We start from the raw sequence: 27,887 nt of genomic DNA, 5'->3' as shown, positions 1-27,887 counted from the left end.
CACAGACGGCATCGTGCCTTCGCCCCTTCCGTAAGCATCCGGGAGCCGTCCGGCCCTGGGTCTGCTGAGATCATCTGCGATCCCCGCCTGCACGGGGCCTAGGGTTCGGTGGGGCTGGCGGTCAGCAGGCAGGACATCATAACTGAGGGTGGCGAAGCCCCGCCATTGGAGGGACGCCGGTGTCCCCTGTGGGCAGAGCGGCTGCTCCAAGGGGGATTCAAAAGGAGGCCTGGGGAGTCAGAGGAACAGGCGTGCCAGCCCAGGGGAGGGCGGGCCAACAGGGCAGGGTGGGGGGTGCCTGAAGGATGGAGGGGGTTCGGCGTGGCTGGCCACGGCGAGGAGGGAGGGGAGGGAACATAACTTGCAGCAGCCGCAGGGCCACGCCCAGCAGAGCCTTTCGGACCAGAGTGTGGACCCTGGGTTTCTTTCCAAGGGTGGAGAGGAGCACTGGGCGGTTTTGGGTGGGGAGTGGCATCCAGTGACTGACTCGGGGAGTGGCAGGGGGGACAGGAGGCAGCTGGGTGGCCACACTTTTTGTGGTCTCTACCCCCTCCCCATGCCAGAGAGTCCTCACAGCCAGCTGGCCCGAAAGGACAGAAATCCTATCCTGGCCACAGGACCAGGGTCCAGGCTCACTGTGGACATTGTCTCCCTGTCCTCTTCTGCCTGGGGGAGGACTTTAAGGCCCCTGTCGGGGCCTCCGTTTGGGTTCGTCTGCTGGTTCGACTGGGGGTTTGGAGGGAGCCCACAGAGCTGGAGTGCCCTTCTTATGACGTCGTATCTAAGGTGCGTGCCATCAACATGACATGTCCCCGAGGCAGGGCGGGGGGACTGTGGCCCACACACACATCCATGCCCGGCAGAGCAGTGGGCTCTGGGGTTCGCAAAGGCGCGAGGCAGGCGTCTCTCGAGGAGCTCCCGGCCATGGTGTTGGCAGACGACCAGGGCAGGTGATGAGTGCAGGGGCATATGAGGGGGAGGGGCAGGAAGGGGGGCAGGGATGAACTGACTGTGGGGGGGGGCGGGCGCTGTCCGAGAAGGCTTTGTAGACATCGGAAAGGGTTTTCAAGGGTGAAGTTGGTCAAGCAGGCAGTGGGGAGAGGGGCTGTGAAGGGGGCTCAGCACAAGGGCGGGTGCTGGGCCGGGACTGGCATGGCTTTGGGTTGTTAGGGTACAGTGTTGAGGTGGCGGTGGGCACATGGGACTGTGGATGGCCTGCGGGTCACACGGGGACCCGCGTAGGCTCAGGGGCTGTGGAGGGGCTCAGGCCGGCACGCGGCCACCCTCGCAGAAGCAGCTGTCGGGGGGGCAGTTAGGAGCATACGGCCAGAGGCTCCACAAGGGGTGGGGAGGGTCTCAGTGAGGATGGGACAATGGGGAGGAAAGGACCAAATGAGTTAAGACATTAGGAGGGGGAGACACACAGGGGATCAAGTGGGCACCGGGCCAGCCTGAGACCTGAGGGGTAGGACAGAGGACAGGGCGGCTATGCCCCTGGGGACCACAGCCAGGGATGGGCTTCCAGGTGACGGGAGGCAGAAGGGATCAGGTCCGTCTGTGGAGCTGGACACATGCGGCCAGAGCTGGGACCTGGGACAGAGACTAGAGTCTGTGGGTCGTCCATCTGAGCGTCGTGGGTGTGGGGGAGGGTCCTGGGGCGGGAGCAGAGACCCACGGGGCCCGAGTGTTGGAGGGTTCACAAGCTCCACACCAGCAGTACTAGAGGTTGTAGATAAATATCATTACCGTGTCTTTACGTTTCGGGAACATTCGATTAGTAGGATCGGAGTCTGACTCTAGGATGTTAATAACCAGCTTCTGGGCTCTCTGCTTCCTCATGCTGGGGTGTCTTTGCAGAAGGAGCTGTGCCGCTTGAACTGAATCCTAGGTTCTCTTCGACGCCCCTCGGCCCAGCCGGCCTAGCCTGGTCCCCGTGCTTTCATCTGTATCCACCCGTCCGGTGGCCTCCCAGTGCTTTGGGAAGAAAGCGGTCCTAGCTGGCCACAGCCACCAGGGAATCAATGATGGGAAACCTGTGTTTTGGTGTGATGGGGTGAGCTGGTTCGGGAGCCCCGACCCCAGGCTGGCCTCCCGATTTCTCTGGTGTCGCGTGTGCACGGCCAGCATCGGGACAGGGAGGGATGGCTCCTAAGTGCTCTCTGCACGAGGGCCGAAACTGTCCAGTCCTCCCCTCCACCCTTGGAAAGAAACCCAGGGTCCTCCCTGCCGCCGTTCTCTTCTGGGCTCTGAAACGCGGGTGAGGGATTATCCATTCGGCAGGTTAATTAACTTTCCGTATTGTCCTCCCCACCCCCCCCCCCCCTTTCCTCTAAGCGAGTGGCAAGGGTGCACTGACGTGGCATCCCGCCACTGTCACATCTTCTCCTGTAATTCCCTCAGTCTGGGATCAGTGGTCTGGAATCTCAGATGTCTCTTCCTCGATTTCTATAATTTTTCCAGAGGTTGGTTCGTGCGCCTTCTCTCCAAGCATCAGGCTCAACTCACCGGAGGAGGAAAGCGAAGCCTCTGGGCGCTTGTGACAGCTGACATATTCCCCACAAGCTGAGGGATGGTTCCCATTAAATGAGGATTTATGATCAATCCCCGCAAATTAAGGCTGCCTCGTGAGCTGCAGGTGAGACCCTCGCCAGTGAGTCTTTGTTAATTAGCATCCTGGCTCGCTCGGGAGAAGAAAAGCCAGAGTGTGTGTTTGTTGAAAATGTGTCTTTCCGTTTCGGGGCAGCTGTCTCCAGTGCCGACGGCACAGATCGGGGACGGGTGGGCAGCTGCCTGCTGTGGGCCACACTTTGGGTGGCCCTTGCCCTAAGGTTAGACAGTCTGTTCGAGCATCCTGGTTCTAGAGGGATCAGAACCAATGCCCCTTCTGGGTACTCAGTTTTGTGTTGGGATACAATCAGAGATCAAAGACGTCTCTCTCTTCCTCTGGAACTCACACACAGTGGCCCCTGCACACACCTCTGCTCTGTGCTCTGTTTCTTATCAGTTCCGTGCCCTCCTCAGCTGCTGAACTTTCCCTCATACGTCTCCGTCTCTGAAGAGGGGTAGCACGGTAACACCCCTGTAGCTGGTTGGATCGTGTCTCACTCCCACCAAAAACATGTCGGTATCTCAACCCCTGGTGCCTGCGCATGTGGCCTGATTTCGAATTAGGTTCTTTGCAGTTGTAATTAATTCAGGACCTTGAGAAGAGGTTATCCTGGGTCAGGGTGGGCCCTACACCCACAGGCTGGTGTCTTTATGGGGAGAGGAGAGGACCAGCAGACGTGAAGAGAAGAAAATGATATGAAGATTAGGAGTGAGGTGGCCACAAGCCAGGGAGCCTCCATGTGCTGGGAAGCCACATGAAAGATTCTGCCCGAGAGTCTTTAAAAAATTTTTTTTTAATGTTTGTTTTATTTTTAAGAGAGAGGGACAGAGCGGGAGCAGGGGAGGGGCAGAGAGAGAGAGGGAGACACAGAATCCGAAGCAGGCTCCAGGCTCCGAGCTGTCAGCACAGAGCCCGACGCAGGGCTCGAACTCACAAACTGCGAGATCGTGACCTGAGCCAAAGTCGGACGCTTAACCGACTGAGCCACCCAGGCACCCCTCCGCCCGAGAGTCTTTAGAGAGAGCACGATTCTGCCAACAGAGTCCAAGATTTTGGACGTCTGGCCTCCAGAACTGAGAGAGGGAAAAAAAAACAAAAAACAAAAAACAAAAACGCTGTTGTGTGAATCCACACCATTTATGGTGCTTTGTTATAGCGGCTGCCGGAAACTAATACGCACTGTCCCATCCCCCATCTGGATGGTGTTTGATAAGATGATGTGAGACAGTGCCTCTGGTGCAGGGCCTCGAGCCTCCTGGCTATTATTATTAGTCTTTAGTCTTCCCTCCCCTCTGCTCCCAAGCAAGTGCTTTGCCCCCGCCTGGGGCCTTACCGAGCGACTGGGGGCTCCCCTCTGGCTTTCCCCTCGGGGACGTTGCTGGCTTGGACTCTGGGTAATATGAACCAGGCAGCAGACCTGAGCCAGGAAGGAGAAAATTATTTTCAGTTCTTCACTATTTTACTCTTTTACTGTAAAAACTTTGGGGGGGGGGGCATTTGATAAATCATGTCAACTCTTTTGTGGGATGAACTGGGGTGTCTGTAAGTTCATACAGTAATTAATTCAGCCCCCAAGCCAGCAGGCAGCTTGAAACAATACACCACGCCGACACCTTGACATCAGCTTCTGTCTTGCTAATGTGCTAGAGTGATGTGCTAAGGTCATGGTTGGAGTCAGAATGACTTTTCCCGGGCACCTTTTATCAGAGCATGACCTGGCTGGACAAATGGGGCATTTTAAAAACTGTGGACTCCTGAGAAGTTTCTCAAATTCCACACACAAGTGAAAACATGGTATCTGTCTTCTCTGACTTATTTCACTTAGCATCACACTCTCCAGTTCCATCCACCTTGCTACAAATGGCCAGATTTCATTCTTTCTCATTGCCAAGTAGTATTCCATTGCATCGATAAACCACATCTTCTTTATCCATTCGTCAGTTGATGGACACTTGGGCTCTTTCCATAATTTGGCTATGACTGATAGTGCTGCTATAAACATTGGGGTACATGTGCCCCAATGAATCAACACTCCTGTATCCCTTGGGGAAATTCCTAGCAGTGCTATTGCTGGGTCATGGGGTAGGTCTATTTTTAATTTTCTGAGGAACCTCCACACTGCTTTCCAGAGCGGCTGCACCAGTTTTCATTCCCACCAACAGTGCAAGAGGGTTTCCATTTCTCCACATCCTCGCCAGCGTCCGTTGTTTCCTGAGTTGTTAATTTTAGCCACTCTGATTGGTGTGAGGTGGTATCTCAGTGTGGCTTTGATTTGTGTTTCCCTGATGATGAGCGACGTTGAGCATCTTTTCATGTGTCTGTTGGCCATCTGGATGTCTTCTTTGGAAAAGTGTCTATTCTTTCTTCTGCCCATTTCTTCATGGGATTATTTGTTTTTCGGTTGTTGAGTTTGGTAAGTTCTTTATAGGTTTTGGACACTAGCTCTTCATCCGATATGTCATTTGCAAAATATCTTCTCCCATTCCATCAGTTGCTTTTTAGTTTTGTTGATGGTTTCCTTTGCTGTGCAGAAGCTTTTATTTTCATGACGTCCCAATAGTTCATTTTTGCTTTTATTTCTCTTGTCTTTGGAGACATGTCGAATAAGAGGTTGCTGCGGCCAAGGTCAAAGAGGTTGTTGCTTGTTTTCTCCTCTAGGGTTTTGATGGTTTCCAGTCTCACATTTAGATCTTTCATCCATCTTGAGTTTATTTTTGTGTCTGGTGTAAGAAAGTGGTCCAGTTTCATTCTTCTGCGTGTTGTTGTCCGAGAATGTCTTTGTTTCCATTGGATACTCTTTCCTCTTTGTCAAAGATTAGTTGGCCATACATTTGTGGGTCCAATTCTGGACCATGCGGGAAAGGAGGGAGAAAAATAGTTTCAAACAGAGGGGGAGCAAACCGTAAGAGACTCTTAAATATGGAGAACAAACTGAGGGTTGACGGGGGGCGGGAGGGGAGGGGAAATGGGGTGACGGGCATTGAGGAGGCCACTTGTTGGGATGAGCACTGGGTGTTGTATGTAAGTGATGAATCATAGGAATCTACTCCCAAAGCCAAGAGCACACTGTGTATACTGTGTGTTAGCTAATTTGACAATAAATTATATTTAGGAAAAAAACACAAAACTGTGGCCTCCTGAGTCCCACCAGACTAACTGAATCAAGATCTTCTGGATTGCAAATGCTTTCTGGGAGTCTTTGAGAGCTATGGGAGTAGCCTGGGTGAAGTTGGCCATCAGCTCAGGTCACAGGAGCTCTCTGGAAGCAAGTCAGGGGTGGGTAATGCCTTCACACAGAAAGCAGAGGCCACGGTCTGTTCCGGAGAGAGAAAGGACCTGTATTGCTCCTGAGCCCACAGGGCAAGTAAGAAACCTCCACTTTGTAGACTTAAAAATATTTTTTAAAATGTTTATTTATATTTGAGGGGTTAGGGGCAGAGAGAGAGGGAGACACAGAATCCGGAGCAGGCTCCAGGCTCCGAGCCATCAGCACAGAGCCCGACGCGGGGCTCGAACCCACGAACCACGAGATCATGACCTGAGCCAAAGTCGGACGCTCCACCGACGGAGCCACCCGGGCGCCGCAACCCCCATTTTGAAAAATTCTCTGGCAGATTCGAGCCTTGTAGAAACCTTCAAACAAAGAACGAATTCAAATGGGGATCGGGTCAAGGCTTCAGATCAAAGTCTGACCAGTTTGTTCATATAGTGAATGAGGTTGATTTCGGTGCAGGTGGCCCGGTATCACGGGAGCCCAGAGGCATTAGAATGAGGGCCAGAGCAGCACGGAGTCCACGGCCACCGGGGCTCAGTGGGGAGGCACTAGGATATGGCTTCGTTATCCGTATCACGTAAGCACATACAGTTCTCATTCTCATGTGATGGCTCCTTTCTTCTTTTCTCGACAGACCTTTCTGCCACACGCCGAAAACCCTGCATTTCAAAAAGGCCTCCGGAAGGCACTTGCTGGGAGTGTGCTGGGGACCACTGTCAGGCCTGTGCAGAGGGCTGTCTGTGAGAGACTTCCTCGTTGCCGTGAGCACAGGCTTGGCTCAGGAGTGTCTGCTCTTGGCGAGGCGGGTGGGGTCAAGAAAGCCTGCGTGTCAGGAGGGCCTGGTGTCTGACAAGCGACAGATCTGTCTGGGCCTCATCGTTTTTGTTTAGGACGCAGAAGCCTAGCCCTTCCTCCAGGAGAAATTGCCGTGTATCCGGGGAGCGTGTGGGATGATCTGGTTTTAGTACCGGGCGTGGCGATCGGCCCAGAAGCGGCCTCCTCGCGGCCACGTCTGACAAGCCTCCTTCGAGCCCCACATTTCTTGGTGCGCACCTCTCTAGACACACCCTCCCCTCCATTTCCTCCCCTCTTCCCATTGCCTGTGTGCATTCCTCCTCTTTCTCTCCGGCTTCCTGATGGACTCTGCTCTTCTCCCTGCCCCCAGCGGCTCTGTCCGTCCTGAGCTCTCCTCCTGCTCTCTCGGCCACAGCCTCTGTGTCCTGGAAGGCTGAGCCCCACCATGTCTGTGCAGACTGTCCTGTCTCCTGAGCTCCAGACCCGTGCATGACCCAGGATTCTCCACAGCCACAGAAGACTCGACTTTTCTAAAATGCAATTCCTATCATGAAGCCAGAGGCCCTGGGAGTGACCCGGGCTGAATCCTCTTCTCTTGGCGTCTTGTTCCCCCCTCCCCAGGTCCAGCATCTGTTCGCCGCCAGCGTGGCTGTTCTCAGGCACAGTGCACCGTCTTTTGTCACCTTCCGAAAGCGTTTTGCTGGGTCCCCTTCTCAGTATGGCGCGCAGGGCCTTCTCTGTTGGTCCTTCCTGGCCTCTGCCGCCATGATGCATTTACGTTCTACTCGCACGGTCATTCCTGACACCCATTCTCTGGTGCATCCTTGGCCTGGTGGACTTCTAAGCATCCTTCAAGACCCTGCTCAAGTGCATCTGCTTTGGAAAGCTTTCCCGAGTCCCCGGCAGAAGCCATACATCCCTGCACTCTGAGCTCCGCCTCTGCCTCAGGAACGTCTCCCCGTGCCGAGGTGTTCCCTCCTGGCCTTTCTCTTCTGGAAAATCGTGCACCTCTTGCATGGATACATTTTTTGCTTATCTTCTTGTCCCTTGCCTGTCCCCACTGCCCCACTCCAGCACCCAGCGGCACCCAGACAGGTACATCGGCCCTGGCTTGGTGGTCGCCTGGCTGCTGAACACAGAAGCTTCGAGGTGGCTTGGGGCCAGGTGGAGGGGCGGGATGTTCACGTTCTGCTCACGTTCTCCACTCCCAAGTGGTGACGGCCGCTCTGGTCACTCCCACAGCACTGCCACACCTTCTTTTCTCTCTTCCTCCGATTTCATTGTTTCCTCTCTCTCCAGCTAAGACCCAGGCGAGAGGGGAAGACGTCGTGGCCAGTTTGGGGTGTGGCCAATGAGAACATGAGAAGAGGCAAGAGAAATGTTATTCTTCTTGCCTTCTTAGCCTGTAACGTAAGAGAAGATCCAGACACAAGTCACATGCTGTACAATTTACCCTTTCAGAGTGTACAAATCAGTGGGGTTTTTTGAATATTCACAAAGCTGTGCACACAGCACTATTCTGATTCCAGAATGTTCTCATCACCCCAAATAGAAAGCCATTAGCAGTCACTTCTCACTCACCCCTCGCCCATCCTGTTAACTTCTCATGTAGCATTACACACACACACACACACACACACACACACACCCCTACACTTTGGCCTGGATAGCATAAAATTAAGAGCAAATTTTAGTTCTAGAAAATTTTCGATTATACATAGAGCCTCATCTTCATGGACTTAACTCTACAAGGTTATGCTTCTGTACGTAGGGGTGTCTGCCATAGGAGCTAACATTTGCAGTGTTTAGAACTGTGCCTGGCACTTGCTAAGTGCTATAAATGTGTTTGCCAACCAACTAGCTGAATGGCGGTGTTATTGGAAGAGGTAGGATTTCGGGATTCCAAGGTCTCTCTCAAAAATCTAACGGAAAATCCCATCTGCTCAGTTGAGGCCAAACACCAGATTTGAAACACAAGGATGTCCTTAAGAAGGGGATGATTCCTTATTAAATATTGGAAAATATTCCTAACTTCCCCCTAGAGAGAAGCCATGGCAAAAGACCAGTTACAAGAAAAATACAGTCAAAGGAAAGTGGAGTTAGAACATTTTGCTATAATTTTAAGTAAGTGGATTCTTTCCATTTGTTATTAATTGTGTTCCCACTGGATGCCTCAGTCTCAATAATGTTTATTTACCTATCAACATCAGTACTCACAAGGTATTCCGGACCCGCTGGGCATCTCCTCTGTAGGATAGAGCACTTTTAACTATGCGGGCGTATCACACAAAGTTTTTAGAATGACATAAAAATAATACTAAACTCTAATTTAGCTTTTGGCATTAATTTCTCGATTGTAAGAAGGGCTCATGTCATAGCCTTTAAGGACATTATGCATCTAAAGACAAATCTGAAGTGCTGTTGAGAGCGGCAGACCCAGCTGGAGGCTCTGGGAGCTGTTCCATCTGGAAGAAACCATGGCATGTCCAGAGGGCAGGGTGGTCTGATGGAGTCGATGCTGGAGAGGGTGCGTGTACAATAGCCAGGCTCTGGACCAGGGTTGGAATCCGGGCCAGCAGATGGAGAGGCTGAGGCTGAAGGCTTCCTGGGAATGAGCCAGCAGGCAGGAGTAAGGTCCAGGCAGATGCCTTGGGCACAGGGCAAAGGAAGCAGAATGCAGACCTCTATGGGGACCCAGTTTGCAGAGGTGGGTAAAGGTGGTGACTTGGTCACAGGAGGGGCTGGAGCTTGCCAGAGCAGGGCTGCCCACTCCGGGCTCAGGTGAGCTGAAGACTGAGCAGCCTCCTTGGCACGCTCAAGCCCGGTGATGTAGACGCTGGCGGGGGGAGGCTGCAGGGGCCATGGCTGGCCGAGGTTGTGAGAATAGTCTGAAAGAGCCCTGATTGGCTTTGCAGTGATGAGGTTGTGGGTGCCCACGACCATGTGGTAGCCCTACTCTGGCCATGTTCCCACTTAGTCTCTAAGTAAGGCCCACGGGACTAGATATGGTGCATCAGCAGTGGCCAGACTGGTGAAAAGCCGTTCGATGCTGGCTTCGGCCTGTGGCTTCTGGAATAAGGCAGGTGTGGGCTCGAATCCCAGCTTTACCATTTGCCAATGTCATGGCCTTGGGGTTGTTATTGATCCCTCTGGGGCACGGCTCGTTAAAAGCACTGTTACAAGGATGCAGGAAATAATGTATGCCAAGAGCATCCGTGGTTATTACCGATGAAGCCCAGGAAGGTCATTTTCACTGATTGCATTGGCTAAGTACACTCAATCCGGTGACCACAGCCATCTGCTCCCCCATTAGTTTCCTGGCCCCCACACCAGTGTTTCTGAACTTTTAAAATGTTTTGAGTCACAAACTCCTTTCAAAACCCGACGAAAACTCTGCATACTTCCCCCCACTGAAATCCACTCGGACATTTTGCAAGGGATTTCAGAGGGTTCCCAGATAACCCGAGTTGAGAATCCCTGCTCTTGAGGACAAGACTGCTTTTGTAACGGTCATTTCACCTGTCACTGTGCCATAGGTGTGTGCAGTCCTGCACAAATGCTTTAACGTTCCCATTTGCAAAACAGACTTTCTTTATCTGATACACATTGCCCCTTATGCATTGATTAATCTGCTGAGTAAGACCATGTCTTTGGCACAGCCCATGGAACCCTGCTACTCACTTCTGGCAACTGTCTGGACAGTGTCTGAGTCTGTAGAAAACCCTGTTGCTTGGACATTATGGGACTCCTTCTCCTTTTTGTCCTGCTGAAACCATCTTTCCACAGAGAAGGGATGCTGTATTGGATTCTATCACAGGTAGACGTCATGTTACTATCCGGACCTGACCTGCCTCTAGTCTCTGGTCTCCCTTCTAACCTCCTCTTTCTGCAACCTCATCGAGCCCCACGTTGTCCTTCCTAGTTGATGTTTTGTGGAAATTTTGCATGAGGGAGGCAAAGACGTGGGGTGGCTTGACAATTAATTGAATAACGTGATGGGTAAAATTAATAATGGGGCAGACCTTTAAGAGTTAATATGATGCAATTTCCAGATTGAGGACATATCGTTAAGACTGTTGGGAAGGAGGAATACAAATATATGATTGTATTTGCATATTTCTGCAAAAAGAGACACAGAAATGATAATGTAGAGGTTAGTCAAAGTGGTGACCTTTGGGGATTGGTTAAGAATGGGGTAGAGAGAAGGGTTGAAGATAAGTGGCTTGGGTATAATTTTATATATAATCGTGATTTTTGCACCGTATATATTCTAATGTTAAGAAATAGAGTTTAATACAAAATGGTAAAAAAAAAAAAAGCAAACTCCGGTATTAAAAACGTAAGTTAAGTTAGTTGTGTGACAAACCGATCATTCTAACAGCACAAGAGAAATCTTAATGCAGATAACTTTGAACTTTGCTAACTAGATTTGTTCTTGATAATGGCATGGCTGCTGTCATTATGTCACTTTTCAAATGTTTTCCAAGTATCGTAGGATAGATGAAGTAAGTGGCTGTATCCTCTTGCCGGGGTCCAGGGCTCTCACTGTGGAAGAAGGAGCCACAAAAACGGAATGGGGGAGGTGGGGAGGAGTCTTTGGTGTCGGGTTGAGTCAAAGGAATCAGAGTGGAATATGTACTTATGTATTACCTATCACCAACAGCGCTAAGGTGCAGTGACATCCCAGTTATGGTGGGCACGCCTAGTGCCCAAACTTTGGTTCCTAAATACCATTCTTCACTAAAGGGAACTAGGGCTTTTGGAGAGACAGCTGATGCCTGTAGGGAGCCACAAATTGCACCTGGAACATCTAACTTTAGAAACCAGGGTGTTGCGTATGGGCTGGAGGAACGCACAAAATGACACAAGAGCTGGCAAGGAGGGGCTCCCGGTGGACGGACCGTCTATCAAAACAGTAACTATGTGTGGCAACAACACCTGTGTGGCATTCTTCCCCAAACGTTAATAAAGAGGAAATGATCAGGCAAAGCAATGCCAGACATCCTGCAGGACAACCAGCCTAGGCTCTGTTCAATGTCATGCAAAACAAACAACTCAAAGGGTGGTAGATGGGGAGCTGTTGTAAAATAAAATAAAGTAAAAAAAATAAAAATAAAAACAGTAAAAATGCAGTGAAAGAAGCTTCATGGGATCCTGGGGCAAAAAAATGCAACCTTTGTAAGAGGCATCGTGCTGGGACGACTGAGGATGGTGAGTGTACCCTCAGTGGATGGGGCTGTTCCATTCTGGTTTCTATTTGCAGGTGTGCTCACATCTGTGGTCGCCCTGGGAATGGGGCTCCCAGGGCTGAGCCTTTAGCCCACTGGAGTCCTGGGGCTTCCTCCGTCCCCATCAGCTGGGAGGTCTGGTGACTGGTGAGGGTCCCAACCGCTGGCTGGAACCTGCCAGAACTCCGCATGCCCTGTGCTGCCCTGTAATCCTGCCTAATTGAGAGGGTCTAGGTCATTTTCCTGCTCCTTCTTCTGCTCCAGCTCTGGTGGGTGGAACGAATCTGCTGTATTCAGCTGTCCCCTAACCTGCCCCTCGGATCCCTGAAATCTACGGAAGGAGATTTTACTGGTGTATCTGCGTCCTCCTGGCCAGGCCACAACGAATTCTCAACGGGTGGGCTTCCGCCTCGTAAACCGCCCTCACGTGTTGGCTGGTTGTGCTTTTCTCGTTTCCAAACAGCATCGCCTCTTCGCTTCCTCCCCGGGGCTTGGATCATTGTGCCAGGATGAATCAGGGATTCTGAATTCCCAGACACCTTGGTGTTGACTCTCCCCCAAAAGGGCCGTGGGCACGTCAGTACTCGGGGAGTTAGGGATTGGGGTCTTTGTGAACTCATCGTGTATCCTTGGGGCAAAAGCAGTTGACTGCCGGGGGACTCCGTGTCCTAACGGTCACTTCGCGTCGGGGGACTCAATGCTTCTTAGCAAGTGGCCAACATCTGAGTCACTTGTGGAACATCAAAACAGCACGAAAATCAAAACCACCAAACACACGGCCGGCTCCCACTACCGGGGGGTTCTCCTTCCGCAGGTCCGGGTGGGGCCCGAACACATGTACTTTTCAGAAGGTTCACGGAGTCTTCTGACACATGTGTTTGTTGGAGAACCACCCGACCAGAATGACGTCCATCAGAGCTCTTTCCAGGGGAGGGGCGGTTCAGTGGCTTCCAAAATGTTTCTGAGGTTCAGAAAAACAAGGCCGGAGGAGTGACTCAATGCTTGGGCCATGCACATTCTTGCCGAGTGAGGCTGAGCCACACCAGAGCCCCTGTTCTGCACTCACATCTGCTTTTCTCCCAGATGTGGGGCACCTCCTCCCCTCCAGAGAGGGATGTTTTCGTGTTGGCCGGCCGGCCCTGGGCCTTCTGAGGGGTCATTTGAACCCGAGTGGCGCAGTGAAGGAAAAACAGCCAGTGGGATGACAAATGGGCTTGATTTCAAAGAAGTGTGTTTCCAGCCGGAGGAAGGGCGGTCTTAGTGCCCCGGCTTTGCCTGGGAGTGCTGAGTCACGACCGCTCGGTCAGCAGTGTTTCGCAATGGGCCTCAGGGTTTGCTTGGATCGTGCCCTTTCCAAGAAAAAGCCCAAGCCTGACCCAGCAGTGTGCTTTTTTGTGTGTTAAAACGCAAAGAGAAATCTGTTCAAAATATAAGAGAAAACAGTCTTGGAAGTGTTCTGGGCTGGCTTCCTCAGGATTCCTTGGATCTTGGGGCCTCATTTGTTTTCTACGGTTCCATCAGTTTAGGATACTGTAGTCCAACTAGTTAGCTGCCGAGAACACATTAATTAAGCTCCTAGGGGTTGCCTGCCCGGAATCTCATGTAAGCACCTAACATCTTCTGTCTGGGCCCTTTTCTGAGAAGCCCAGGTGAAGGTCATCACGTGTCCGGATGCTCCCATGGTCCCCGGAGCGACTTGATCTCTTGAGTGACACCTCCCAACCCCCCCCCCCCCCGGGGCCTGCCAGTCCTCCTAACAGGGGCCTGCAGCTGACGTTGACATCCATAAGGAAGAAGAGTGAAAGGTTTCATGAAAATAAGGGCTAAACAGGCGTATGTGTTGAATGGCGGCCTCCACAAGGTATGTCCACTCTTTAATCGCAAGTGTCTGTGAGTATTACTTCAATAAAGAGTGTAAGGGAGGCGCCTGGGTGGCTCCGTCGGTTAAGCATCTGACTGTTGACCTCAGCTCAGGTCTTGATCTCAGGGTTGTGAGTTCAAGCCCCGCGTTGGGCTCCACGCTGGGAGTGGAGCCTACTTTAAAATACGCACACACACACACACACACACACACACACACACATATATATAAAATAGACAAAATTATAAAATAAAAGAAAAGAAAGAAAAGAAAAGAAAAAATAAAATAAGATATACAAAGTTTAAGTAAAGTCTTCGAGGTGAAGAGATCGTCTTAGTCTCTCTGGTAGGCCCTAAATCCAGTGACAAGTAAGAGTCACAAAGAGGACGATAGCTTGGAGGGATGCCTGAGGCCACCAGAAGCTGGAAGAGTAGAAAGGACCCCCACCCAGAGCCTGTGTATGTGGCCCTGCGGTCACCTCCACCACACACTCTGGCCTCCAAAACTGTGAGAGTTTCTGTTGTCTTAAGCGGTAATTTGTTACAACAGCCACAGGAAACGAATACACACACACACACACACACACACACACACACACACCCTAGCAAGCAGGCTATACACACAGGGCCCGGACTCCTGATGGAAGCCGGAGGACAGCTAAGACAGCAGGCGCAGCAGACGCCAGGATCATTTCCTCCTCGGACCCGTACCTCCCTTCCATCCAGACTCTGCTGTTTGCCCAGCAGATGCCCGCCATTCGGCCTCGGCCTCCAGGTTGCCGCCCCAGAATGTCCTGCCCCCAGTTCTGCAGCTCGGCAGACCCCCACGGCTGGAGGGGTCTGCTGACCTGTCTGAAGTCCGGTGCCCTGACCCCCAGGCCAACCCTTGTGGGGGCCGCCACCCTATGGCTCCAGGGCCCTTCTCCTTCTGGAACCCGCTCAGCTGTTCTGCTGTGTCTGCCCCTGAGGGCCCCAGGCGGCCCCGAGAGGCCCCGGGTCAACCCCGCCCTCGATGGCTCATCCACTACCCGTCCCTGTCACACAGCCATCCTCTGTGACTTTTTATTTCTTCCCCGGAAATACGTTCTGTGACTCCTTCCTTTCCTGGTTGGATTTTAAAGATGATTTGTGCCATTTTGGATTTCAATGAAGAGTCTTGTCGATTTGCCTTCTCCCCCTTTGGGTGTGTGTTGAGTTTGAGACAGCGACCGTTTTATGGCACAGGCCATGCCAAAGTTCCTGTCCTGAAACTGAAAACGTAAAGGTTTTCAGCACATTAATACAGCGAATAATACATTCCGAACATTGTTCTGAGGGGAAAAAATTCGAAATTTATCCTGTGTAACTTTTCACCGTGACTATTGATTTAGAATACTGATGTTAGTCTCAAGAGATCATGCATTTTGTCACTATTTTATCCCTTAGCCTCTAGAGTTGGACATTCTCTGAAATGTCAATTTCTTTTCTTTATTTACTAAAACATTTTTAGTTTATTTTAGAGAGAGAGTGAGGGGGAGAGGGGCAGAGGAAAAGAGAGGGAGAATCTTAGGCAGACTACAAGGCTCAGCATGGGGCCTGACACCGGGCTTGATCTCACAACCCTGGGATCGTGACTTGAGCTGAAATCAAGAGTTGGACCCTCAACCGACTGAGCCATCCAGGTGCCTCTGAAATGGTATTTTCTTTTAATATAGTTTTTGATAAGACGGCCCTATATAGGGCAAACATTTCTAAAGAAATATAGGAGGTAAGTAAGCAAGGCATGACTTCACAAGGTGTCAGATGACCTGTGACTGCCTCTTTTGTGTCTTCACATTAACTCCTATCGTGACCATCCATTGAGAAGAGGATGCTGGGGTTTTCGCTTTCTCTGCTCCTCTGTGATAGCATATGAGGTCCTGTTTTTGGCAGGATAAATCATGGTTAGCCTCACGATGCCCCTACTGTCCAGAGCAGTGGGGATTCTCTTCATTCCAGGCTGAAACTTATCTTCTGATTTTCTGCACACTCCAAAAGCAGTCCCTTCATCCCCTTCCCCATCCATCATGGTGGAATGCTCCCGTCACGGGCTCTGATGAGAAAGGTCAGACAGGACACCTGTTGGACACACGGCTTTTGTCAAATAATAACCAGAGAGAAAATAATTGACGGAAGACAGACAGGAATTCATTACTAATTACAGAGCCGGGCCATCTTGGCTTCGGATGCAGAGTTCAGGCTAAGTATATTTGCAAAGCGAGTAGTATTAAAAAAGTTTACGTTTACATGGTGGCCATAGTTCGTATGTTCTGCGAGACGTCAGAATTATAAGCCATCGAGGGGGGGCTAGAAGAGACCAAAGATAATTTTACTTTTCATCATGAGTAGCTTCACTCTCAAAATAAAAGCTTCCCAGCCGTGATGTCATCTAATTACTAATAAAAGCAATTATATTCCCATCTTGCAATGTTCTCAAATAGTTATTATTAGAGCCCTAAAGCCGATGGAATTCACCGGGTTACTTTGGGCTGACTGCAGAGTCCTGACATCGACGGCCAAACTTGTCCTTTGAAACAAAAGGGCATCAACTAAAGGCAGGTCCCCCGAGGGCGGCTGTGGGGACAGGCTGGTGGGCACATCCAGAAAGACAGATACTACCTCTGCTCCAGACCCTTCCCTCATTTTATGACTTGCCCCCGCCCATGGCCAAGGCGTGTTGCTAATTAGCGGTTTATGGTGTGTTTACCTGCTTCCCCACTCCAGCTTTTAGGAAACTCAGAGGCAACTTTACATTATTTCACATCAACATCCTATGCTCCTTGAAGATGGTCTCTCTTCTGCTTTGGTCTTTCATTTTAGGTAATGTTCTGCAAGGGCTTGGGGACCCCCCGGGGCCCCACTAGGAGCTGGGCATCACGCCCTGACAGAGAGGGGTTGAAGCAGGCCAGCGGGGACAGGGAGCTTTGGCAGACAGGGCTGCTGCAGAAAGTTCTAGAGATGGAGGGGGTTGCACAGTAAGCATTGTTGGCAAGTCTCCCCCGAAGTAACCTCCAGTTCTTCCAACATGCCCTCCCCACTCCCACGGCACCCCCACGACCCCCGCCCCAGCCTCTCGCACCCCCTCCGCCCCCGCCCTGCTCCCAGGATTACACGTGGAGACAGCTCTTGTCCCCCCCTGCAGAGGGGCCGTCTTGTCTCGCTGAGGAACCCTGGCTGGGCTGGACTGGGGCTGAAACAGAAAATAATGTGTGGTTTTATTACCAAATTCTTGAACAGTTTTATATATATTCATAACTGGAGATAAGGTGAGTAAAATAACCCCATGCCCATAATTCTTCTGAAACATCTGTTTTCAAAATATTGTTTTACCCAGAGGGTGCCACCTTCAAATAGTTGAAGCAACTTCTAAAAGGACCAGGCTGTCAAGCTGGAGTTTAATGCATGAATTGTACTTTAACCCTTCAGACAACCCTTCAAACCCTTCAAACACCCAATTGCCGTTCTTTGCTTAATGTCTGTGTTCTTTCTTTCTTTTTCTTTCTTTCTTTCTTTCTTTCTTTCTTTCTTTCTTTCTTTCTTTCTTCCTTTCTTTCTTTCTTTCTTTCTTTCTTTCTTTCTTTCTTTCTTTCTTCTCTCCCTCCTTCCCTCGCTCCCTCCTTCCCTCCCTCTTTCTTTCTTTTTCTTCCTTCCTTTCTTTTTCTTTCTTTCTTTCTTTCTTTCTTTCTTTCTTTCTTTCTTTCTTTCAGAGAGCTCGAGTGGGGGAAAAGGGGAAAGGGGGAGAGAGAGAGAGAGAGAGAGAGAGAGAGAGAGAATCTTAAGCAGGCTCCATGCTCAGTACAGAGCCTGACACAGAGCTCAATCCCACAACCCTGGGATCGTGACCTGAGCTGAAATCAAGAGTCAGACACTCAACCAACTGAGCCACCCAGGTGCCCCTAGTGTCTGTATTTCTTAAATAGCTTTTCCCAAAAGAGGTCCAGAACCACTTGCTTTAGGATCCTCTAGAAATCTGTAGACTTTTCTTACTCAGTTACAAATTTTCTGGATAGGACTTGAATTTAATAGGCTCCAAAAAGATATCAGGTCAATATAAAGCTTGAGACCCTCTACATTAGGGCGTTGGCAAACGTTTTCTTTAAAGGGCTAGATAGTAAATATTTGAGGTTTTGTGGGCTATAGGTCTTTGTGACAACTAAACTCTGCCATAGCAATACACAGATGGATGGACATGATGACTGTGTTTCAATAAAACTTTATTTACAAAGTAAGTGGTGGGCTGGATTCAGCCCCTGGGCTGTAGTTTGCCAACTCGTGCACCAGACCGTGAGTTTAGAGAATGGAGACCCTGTCTATCTTGTTTGCCACTGCACAGAATCCAGCCAAGTCTGCATCATAAAATAGTCACATGGTAAACATAACCGAGTGCATAAACGAATAGATACTTAACAATGGACCTTGACTTTTTAAGGCTATTTGAAAATTTACATAAGGTGACAATCGTTCTTTTTGGTGTGCAATTCTACGTGTTTTGGCAAATGCACAGTCATGTAACCACCACTGCAGTCAGGATAGAGACTTTCTCTCTCTCTCCACCCTGACCCCCAATGCCCCCCCTCTCTCCACCCAGACCCCAAATCTCCCCTAGATACTATTCACAGTCACACAGATCTGTTCTCTGTCTCTATGGTTTGGTCTTTGAATATTTGCAACTCATTCGTGTTTTTGCATGTGTCAACAGCCTGTTCCTTTCATTGCTCAACGGTATTCCGTTTTATGGATGTACCACAGGTTTTTTTTTTTTTTTACACATTTGGCCATTGTGGGAAATTTTGGTTGTTTTTAGCTTTTGCCAATTAGAAATAAAGCTGTTCTAAACACTTCTCTACAGGCTTTGGGGGGGGGGGCATATGTTTTCATTTCTCTTGGTTGAGAACTTCAGAACGGATAGCTGAATTATATGGGAAGAGTATGTTTAACTTTATTGGAAACTGTCACATTGCTTTGGAAAGCTGTCCTATTTTGATTCCCACAAGCAGTGTGTAAGAGTTCTTGTTATTCTGCATCCGGGCAAGCACATGGTATATTCAGTTCAAAAGAATTGCAGTCATTCTGGCAAGCACGTAATGGCAACTTATTGTGGTTTTAATTCACATTTTCCGAATGAGGAATGATGTTGAGCATCTTTTCTTGAACTTACTTTCTGTCTGTGTATCTTCTTTGGTGAAGTGACTGTTTAACTTTTGCCCACTTTTTAAAAATTGGATTTTTTGTTTTATGTTGAATTTTGAGAGTTGTTTATATATTCCTGATACAGGTTCGTAGTCAGTAGGATGACTCACAAATATTTCCTCTCAGTAGGTAGCTGGTCTTTTCTCTCTCTGCCATAGGACAAACGTTCTGGAATTTTGATGATGTCCACTTTATCACCTTTTTATTTTATGGATTATGCTTTCATTATCTCATCTAAGACTTTTCTGCCCAACAGCTGGTCACAGATTTGTTTCCTACATTTTCTTTAATAACTTTACAGCTTTACATGATACTTTTAGGTCTATGATCCACTGAGTTAGGTTTTATATGAGGTGGCAGATGTAAATCAAGACTTAACATTTTGCATATGGGTGTCCAATTTTCCAGCCCTATTTGTTGAAGATTATCCTTTCTTCCTTGAATTGCCTTTGCATATTTGTTGAAAATCAATTGACCATAATCATGTGGGTCTGTCTGAGCTCTCTCTTCTGTCCCATAGATCTATATATCTAATTTTTTACCCCTCTTTCATTCTTGTATTAATAATTTTTGTCTTTCTTTTTTCCTGATTGGCCTAGCTAGAGGTTTTATTAACTTTATGGGTCTTTCCAAAGAACCAGCTTTGGTTTCTTGATTTTCTCCACTATTTTACTATTGTAAATTTCATAAATTTCTGTTCTCATTTTCATTATTTCCTTCCTCTGCTTGCATTTAGATTTTATTTGTTCTTTATTTTCCTAAGGTGAAAGTTTAGATTATTAATGTTAAATATATGTCTCTAAAGTATGCATTTAATGCTATACATTTTCCTCTAAGTGCTGATTTCACTGCATCAAACACATTTTTATTTTATTTTCATTGTCTCCTAGTTCAAAATATTTTTTCTGACTTCCTCGAGACTTCTTTGATTCATGGGTTGTTTAGCAGCTTATTGTAGAATTTCAAATATTTGGGAATTTTCCAGTTATTGTTCTTTACTGATTTCCAAACTAATTTTGTTACAGTCTGATAATGTATGAGTTCTTTGTATGAGTTCTGTTTTTAAAGATTTGTTGAGCTGTGTTTTATGCCCCAGAATGTAGTCAATATTAGTGAATGTTCCGTGCACTGTTGAAAAGAATGTATACTCTAATGTTGTTGGATGTCAGTTAGGCCAGATTGATTGATAATTCTGTTCAGGTCATTTACTTCCTTCCTATTTTCTATCTGCTTTGTCTATCAATTACTGAGAGAGGGATGTTGAAGTCTCCAACTATGATTGTGAATTTATTGATTTCTCCTTTCAGTCCTATAAGTTTTTGCTTCATAGATTTTGCCATCCTGTTGTTATGTGCATACATGTTTAGGATTGCTGTCTTCCATAAGAATTGATCACTTACCATTATATAATGTCTCTTTTTGTTCCTGATAGTCTTCTTTGTTCTGAATTCGGCTTTGTCTGAGATTATTGTGGCTACCCTAGCAGTTTTTGAATTATATCTATGGTATATGTTTCTTCATTTTTTAACTCTTACTGTGTTTGAGTTTTATGTTTAAAATGTGTTTCTTATGGAGAGCATATAGTTGACTCCTTTTATTTCCTTTAGATCTAATTTGACAATCTCTGTCTTTTATCTGTTGTGTTTGGACAATTTGCATTTAAAGTGATTGTTCGTAGGGCGCCTGGGTGGCTAAGCTGGTTGAGCATTGGACTCTTGAATTTGGCTCAGGTCATGATCCCAGGATTATGGGATTGACTCCTGCATCAGGCTCTGCACTGAACATGGAGCCTGCTTGAGATTCTCCCTCTCTCTCTCTCTCTCTCTCTGCCCCTCCCCTGCTCATGAGCTCTCCCTCTCTCTCTGTAAAATAAAATAAAAAAATAAATAAAGTGATTTGGGTCACCTGAGTGGCTCAGTTGGTTGTGTCTGACTCTTGATTTCAGCTCAGGTCACAATCTCACAGTTTGTGAAATTGAGCTCTGCATCGGGTTCTGCACTGACAGTGTGGACCCTGCTTGGGATTCTCCTTCTCTCTCTCTCTTCCTTTCTGTCTCTCAAAATAAACAAATAAACTTAAAAAGAAGTGATTGTTCATATACAGGCATCCTTGCTTTGTATAGTTGCGTGGGGCTGTAGAAATGACCATGGAAGCTGAAACTACACAGAGCGATCTCGATAATCAATGGGAAAAATAAGATGGTTAAAAATATTTTGTCAAAACATTAACAACTCTCCCGCTGTTGTTTCCTAATGTATAGGAAAATGAAAAATAGTAAGACTAATATTTACTTAGAACACTATAATGTAAAACATTAGAAACATTCATTCTTTGTAAAATAAAAGTATCAGGTGTGTGATCATTGCTTGCCTTCTCCTCATATACACCTTCTGTGGGTACTGGGTATCCTCTCTGTGCTTTGGCAGGCCGCCATTTTGATCAGCCTCCAACATTGTCTCCTTTGCTGTTATAATGTCATGAAATATCTCTGGGAGTTCCATTAGTGTGAAGTTGATCCGGCATCCCTGGCACTAAGGAATCTTTCTCCTTTTTGTCAGAACGAATCTCCCCATGTGTGTTGGGCAGGGTGGCTCACGAAGGTCCTGGTTCACATGTGGAGCCCCTTCATGGCAGCCGTGTCAGCATCACCATGGTCATCCGCTTCATCTACCAATCTGGTTATGTTCAATTTGAACTTTTCCTGAACAAACCGCTTTTCACTTATTGCATGCATGCTTATGTATGTTGGCCAATGCCCTTTTATGATTCTCCATTCATTGTAAACATCCCATGGTTTTATTGCCAGGACACAGGCAACAGAAATAGAAATTTTGCTGTCCATGACGCCCTGAGTAGGAGGGTGACCATCCAACAACAGACTCTGGAGGAAGTGATGGGATTAGTGACTGAAGTGATGTGCGTCATTACTTGCCTCATGGTCTATGGATTGCAGAGCCAGTGGTGAAGCTGTGCCTTATGCAATTCCTCACAGTTAATGTGCCATGGTAGCTGAACCCCGAAAGGTGTTTTGGGGGCACTTTCATCACTGACCTCAATTGTTCTTGTCTCCCTCTGTGCTTCTCCTCAGAATCTGTCTCTGACAGTAACTCTGTTGTCGTCCAGCATTATTGTGATTGGAGCCCTAACCAGGTGGTGTAGAGAGTGGGGAAGGGGGTTGGATCACACATAGTTCCCTTTCACTGGCTGGATGGGGTGTCACTGCTACTATTTGGAAATGTCCTTCCCAAGATGAAGGTTTTGTTCTGTAAGGAGGATCACACAATGGTTACTCCTTCCTTCCTCCTATCAGGACCATGGGAAGTGTTGGGGGGAGGGTATTCCCTTTGCATTCACCCAATCCTCTGCTAGTTGGAGTTCCTGAAGGAAAAGGCTGAAAAAGTGTGGGGACTTCTCTAAAACTGTGGCCTCTAAGAGGTTCTCACTCAGTATCCCACACTCAGAGTCTAGCAAATTCCTCAAAATTCCTACCTTAATGTTCCTATTGGCTTGTGGCATCTGGTGATTGCTGTTTCAGTTTAGTAAATATCATGTCCTCTGTCTGCTCAGAGCACCTATTTTTTTCAGATGTCAGGGTGGTGGTCTGCCTTGAGACCTCAGTTTTCTGAAGGGTCCAACAAAAGTTGTCAGTATTCAGTTCATCTGGCTTTTCTCATGGCAAGGATGGAGTGCTGGCATCTGAGTTCTTTACATGTCCAGCTAAAACCAGAAGCCCAGCAAAGTCATGCTGGAGTTTCTGTCTCAGCTGTCCAGTTGTGAGGCTCACGGAGAGAGGGAGGCCACAAGTGGAAAGCCATTAGTTCCAAGTCAGAACAACCTAGTTCCCTCATCAGATCCAAAGGGTTCAAGAAGGGCTAGAGTCATTCCCTGTCACAAAGCAAGGTCGTCGAGTCTTTCCCCAAAAGGGATGGGAACATCTACAGGACACTCAAGCCAAAGAAGAGACACTTGGGGAACAGAGCAGACCCATTTTCTAAGACTGGTTACTGTCTGGGTGTCAGACACTGTGCTATGTCCTCTACATGGATGGGGCAAGTATGATACTCCCAATCCAAATTCACATGCCTTGTTAAACACCTACAATGATTGCGTCTCACTATATCTACCTTTCCAAAAGTGTGTCCTGAAATGCTATTTTTTGGAAGATGTTAATCAGAGTCAGGGGATGTTGGGGCAGAGAAGGGTGCTGTAGGAAGCTAGTTTGGGAAACTGGGTTGCACCTTGCAGAAAACTCTGATTCCAGGGCTCTAATCCTTGTACAGAGCTGGATTCTGGGACTGAAGGAGGAAGGTGGCAGAGTCCATGGAGGCAAGTTTCCTCCAAGCCATTAACGAGGGATTGATCATGTTGGTGAATCAAAGGGTTCTGAAGCCATGGATTGATGTAGCCAAGTTAAATGCCTAGTTAAAAGCTCTTGAGGAAGAAAGAATCCAAATGTGCACGGATTAACTGAAGCAGATGAAACAATCGATGCCCTTAAAGATCACACAAGAGGTCGCTACCCTGGGAGAGCTTTGCCACAGTTAGAAAATCACAGTCTGAAGGAGGAGGCAGCATCCTCCTGAACTGCATCAAGGAAAAGAAAGAGTGTTCGCCAAGTATCTGATTTGGAGGGGGTTTACCTTGTCGGGGTTCAGGAGAATCTTCCAAAGCACATGATAGGATCAGTCGCACATGTGAAGGTGTCTCATATGACACCTATACAATACAAGCCAAAGTTCTGTTGGAAAAATTTGAAGGAACCACTGGCTATTATCCAAGACAGCTTATTTTCCACTAAAGTAAAAGCTCAGAATAATGCACTGAGTGCTCTTTTGGCTGAGAGACGCCCACACAACTTAAAAAATGAGAGTGCTTATCTGAGACCAGAAATATTGAGGAAGAATCTTAAAGGTTTCCAAAGTATCCTTTTGTCCCTGCTGTTGCCGATGGACTTTTGGCAGACCCTTGGCCAAGAGCCTCCACCAGGTCAGCCCCATCCCCACATGGCGGCCTTACACTGAGCACGAGAAGGAGGGGCTGGCTTTGATCCAGCCTTGCCAAGGAACCGAATGTGGCTGGCCTGGGCTCCATCTTGCTTTGTCAAATGGTGTAGGTTCCAAGGGCTCTGGGGTGAGGGGCAGCCCCTGTGAAGTGACTCTGTCCTTACCCACATTCTAGAATGAGAGGAAAAAACTGCCTAGAGGTCTTCCCTACCTAGGGGGTCACCTCGCCCAGCACATCTTCTCCTGAGGTGCAGAGAAATATGTCTACACCAAACATTGGCCACACAGCCTAAAGGCAGAAATGAATTGCCTCTGAGTTGCCTCTGCTTTCAATGAGGCTGCTTCTGAACATCCAGAACCACAGCAAGACACTTTTGTCTCTACCAAAATAATTTTTCTTTTTTTCTTTTTTAGTTTTACTTCTGTTAGTTTTTATTGGCCCAAATGGAAACTTGATAGGATTTTGTTATTCTTAGATAATGTTTTATAACTGCAGATTATTTAATGCGACTCATAAATTACTTGATTCTATTTTATTTGTAGATAGTGCAATGATAGTATCTCTACTGTTGTTAACAAGTCCACTAAAATCTTCCAAAAACATGGCAAGAATTTTGTTTTGTCTTTCTTCTAGAATGATTTTGAAATTTTTCTACTTTGTTTTTACTCTGGTTAAGGAATTATACAATATTTCAAATGGAGACTTGATGCCTAATTTTTAGGTTAGTGTTTTATAAATATATTTTATAGAAGTGTGAATCTTGTTAGTCAATTGTTTCCATCTTATCTGATTTCTAGACGGTACAACAGTATTTTTATTACTGCTATTGAACAATATCTTCCGTTGATCCAGAAGATCTTTGGTAAACTTTGGTCTCTGTTTGAAAGTAATATTAAATTTTTCTCATTTGATTTTGCTGCAATAGTTGAGTGATTATACAAATGCTCAAATGGAAGCTCAATAGAATTAAAATTCTTCGGATGGTGTTTAATAAATGTAGCTTATTTAAAAGTGATTTCCCTGAGTGCACAGACTCTTTCCCCTCTGAGTGCTTCAGCTGCTGTTCAACAAAGCCCATAGCAGGAGTGTGTGAGAATTTTATGTGAATTATCTTATGTTTGGAGATACTTGAAACTCAAACATTTATTTTTGTTTACCAAAGGAATCATTCACTCTATTATAGGATTAGCTAAATAAACTTTGGTTTTAAAAAATAGCTTTGGAAGCTTTGAATATGGCCAAAGATCCCTACTTTAGTATTCATTGTGAATATTAGGATGTATGTGAGGAGGGGCATGGGCAGGGTTTTGGGGGACTCTACAAAGGGTTGGAATTTCTTCCCCCGTTTCACCCTTAAAACTGATGAAGAACAACCTGAAAGAGTCAGTGCTCAAAGCTAGAAGAATTTTGGCAATAAAATAGATAACGTAATATTGAATGATAAGATACAGCATAAAGTAATCACATATAACTCCACACTGATGGAAATGGACCTGAAAGTTCTCTAAAAAAAAAAGTATGGAGAGGAAAAATCCTAACACTCCAGTGGAGAGGCCTCACGGATGCCACCTTAACCAAGTGATCAAAGTTAGGATCTCCTGTGATAAGTCACACTGATATTGTGTCCCTCCTGATATGAGAAGGTCACTGCATCTCCATAGATTCTACCCCCAAACCTATGATTCCAGTCAAATCATGAGAAGCTATCAGACAAACCCAAATTAAGGGGCCCTGCGAAGTCCCTGACCAGCATTCTTCAGGTATATGAGGTCGTTGAAAGGAAAGATGTACTGACAGAGGATTGCAGACCAGAGAAGACTGGAGACATGATGAATAAATGCATTTAGGAAAAGGGTATTAGTGGAAATACTGGTGAAATCCAATAAAATCTGGAGTTTCGGTGATAATGGACCGATAGTTGGAGTGATGCAGCAGTGGTAATTTCTTGATATTGTTTGGACAAATGTGTCCTAGTTATGCGAGATATTAAGAAACTAGGTGAAGGGCATACAGGAACGCTACTGTATTGTCTTTTCAACTTTTCTGTAGATCTAAAATTATTCCAAAATTAAAAGTTTGTTTAAAAAAAAGTTTGTTAGGGTTACCTCGGTGACGCAGTCAGTTAAGCGTCAAGCTCTTGATTTCGGCTCAGATCATGATCTCATGGTTTGTGAGATAGAGCCCCTCGTCGGGCTCTGCACTGACAGCACGGAGTCTGCTTGGGATTCTCCCTCTCTCTCTCTCTCTCTCTCTCTCTCTCTCACTCAATAAATAAGTAAATAAACTTTTTAAAAAAATAAGAAAAAAAGTTCGTTAGACTTCTGAGTCTGGAAAAGATGGTGGAGACTTATCTCTCTGCTACTCCTGCTAAGTACAGCAAAACCCTGGACAGAGGCAATAGACAATTGATCCTAAGATGACTCTTAACATCAAAAGGACTGGCTAGGACCCTCAGGGCTAGAGGAATAACATGGCGATACATTCCCTGACTTCTTATTTTTTATTTTTTTTATGTCCTATTTTTCCCAGACTGCATGCTGGGGGAGCCTGAAACCAAGAACTGCCGGAAGGAGTAGACAACAAAAACACCAAGACAATCTTGCTCTTTCTGGTCCAAAGACATTTCAGTAGGACAGAAAACTTTTTTGGCAACATCAGCTCAACATCAACTCAACGCCATGGCCCCAACTCAACGCCATGGATGCCCCACGCCACCCCACCCCAAGGTGATGTTAGCAGAGCCTGAGAGGGGAGTGCAGACACCCACCCCTCTCCCCTACATTGGGCAGAGGCACTCCTTTCCTGTTTCAGTGTCAATGAAGACAAATAGGAGACCCTGGGCTTCCTCTCCCAGGGCAGCTGGTGCCCCTCCCACTCCCAGCGTAGAGACTGACAGGAGAATTTCAGATGGGAGCAGGCTGAAGAAAGGATTCTTTCAACTCACATAAGAAGTCCTGGGCAGACACCTAACCGCTCACATGTGAAACTGACCTGAATAAACATGCTGTGGCCTCTGGGCACTGTACAAAGGAGACCAGAATAGTGCTGCAAGGATTCCAATCCAAACTGTCACCGGACCTACAGCCCACACCTGTAGTCAGGACCTGTGCTGGCTGTAGCCTGAGTGACCGCTGTTAAAATGGAAGAGTCATAGAGGATCCAGATTGCCTAATATACTACCCAGATGTCTAGGGTATGATAGAAAATCACTCATCATAACAAGGGGGTCTCTGGAATGTGCACTGCACGGACTTACACGATCACACAGGCGGCTCTGAGATAGGGCACCTACCTGTACATCAACGTTCTAAAGTTTCAAATGTCTCTAAAGAGTGCCCTTGGGCACCTGCTTTGGGCAGTGAGGAGACCCTCATGACTCTTTGTGGGGTATGGGGGCAGAGGACTGGAAAGGGGGAAAGAGAGTCAGGAGGGAAGGGAAGGGCGATTTGGAATGGGGAACACACACCAACACCTTCCAACGACCTTGAAATAGGGTCCTTTCCTTGGGTTCATCACACGATTGACCATTTTCTGTTGTAAGTGCTCTGGATTTATGTTCATGGCCAAAGGCAATAAACAGACACTTGATCGTTTTCTGAGTTGGTGGAAGGATGAATGATTAGTTATTCCTAAAGAACTAAATTCATAGAGCTCCCTATTAAGTTTCAGGCCAGAATGATGCTGTCCCACTCCCGCGTCTGCAGTAAAACCTGTGACTCGTGCCACTTTGACTTGCGCCATCCATTCTGTACCTGCCTCAGCTTTGCCTAAGAAATAGGATATTTGGGAGACAGATCTTGTCTATTTTCTTTTGGAATGAGCACACTCGCCAAACACTGTTAGATCATCAAGAAGCAAAATGCCTTGACCACATGACCTCAGTTATCCCCCTCAGAAATGTTTCCATTCA

At 47.4% G+C, this 27,887-nt stretch overlaps 1 long non-coding RNA gene across 1 annotated transcript; it reads left to right on the top strand.

Moving 5' to 3' along the window:
- Positions 1-511: 511 nt before the first annotated feature.
- Positions 512-27,576, top strand: LOC109264853 (uncharacterized). The gene is made up of 3 exons (XR_002078897.2): positions 512-786; positions 2,461-2,635; positions 26,507-27,576. It is a non-coding gene; the product is annotated as an uncharacterized LOC109264853 (long non-coding RNA).
- The last annotated feature ends 311 nt before the right edge of the window (positions 27,577-27,887 follow it).

This window comes from Panthera pardus, unplaced genomic scaffold (genome assembly GCF_024362965.1).
Source record: "Panthera pardus isolate Hobbes unplaced genomic scaffold, ASM2436296v1 HiC_scaffold_10, whole genome shotgun sequence".
Classification (NCBI taxonomy): domain Eukaryota; kingdom Metazoa; phylum Chordata; class Mammalia; order Carnivora; family Felidae; genus Panthera; species Panthera pardus.
This window is presented reverse-complemented; position numbering and strand designations above follow the sequence as displayed.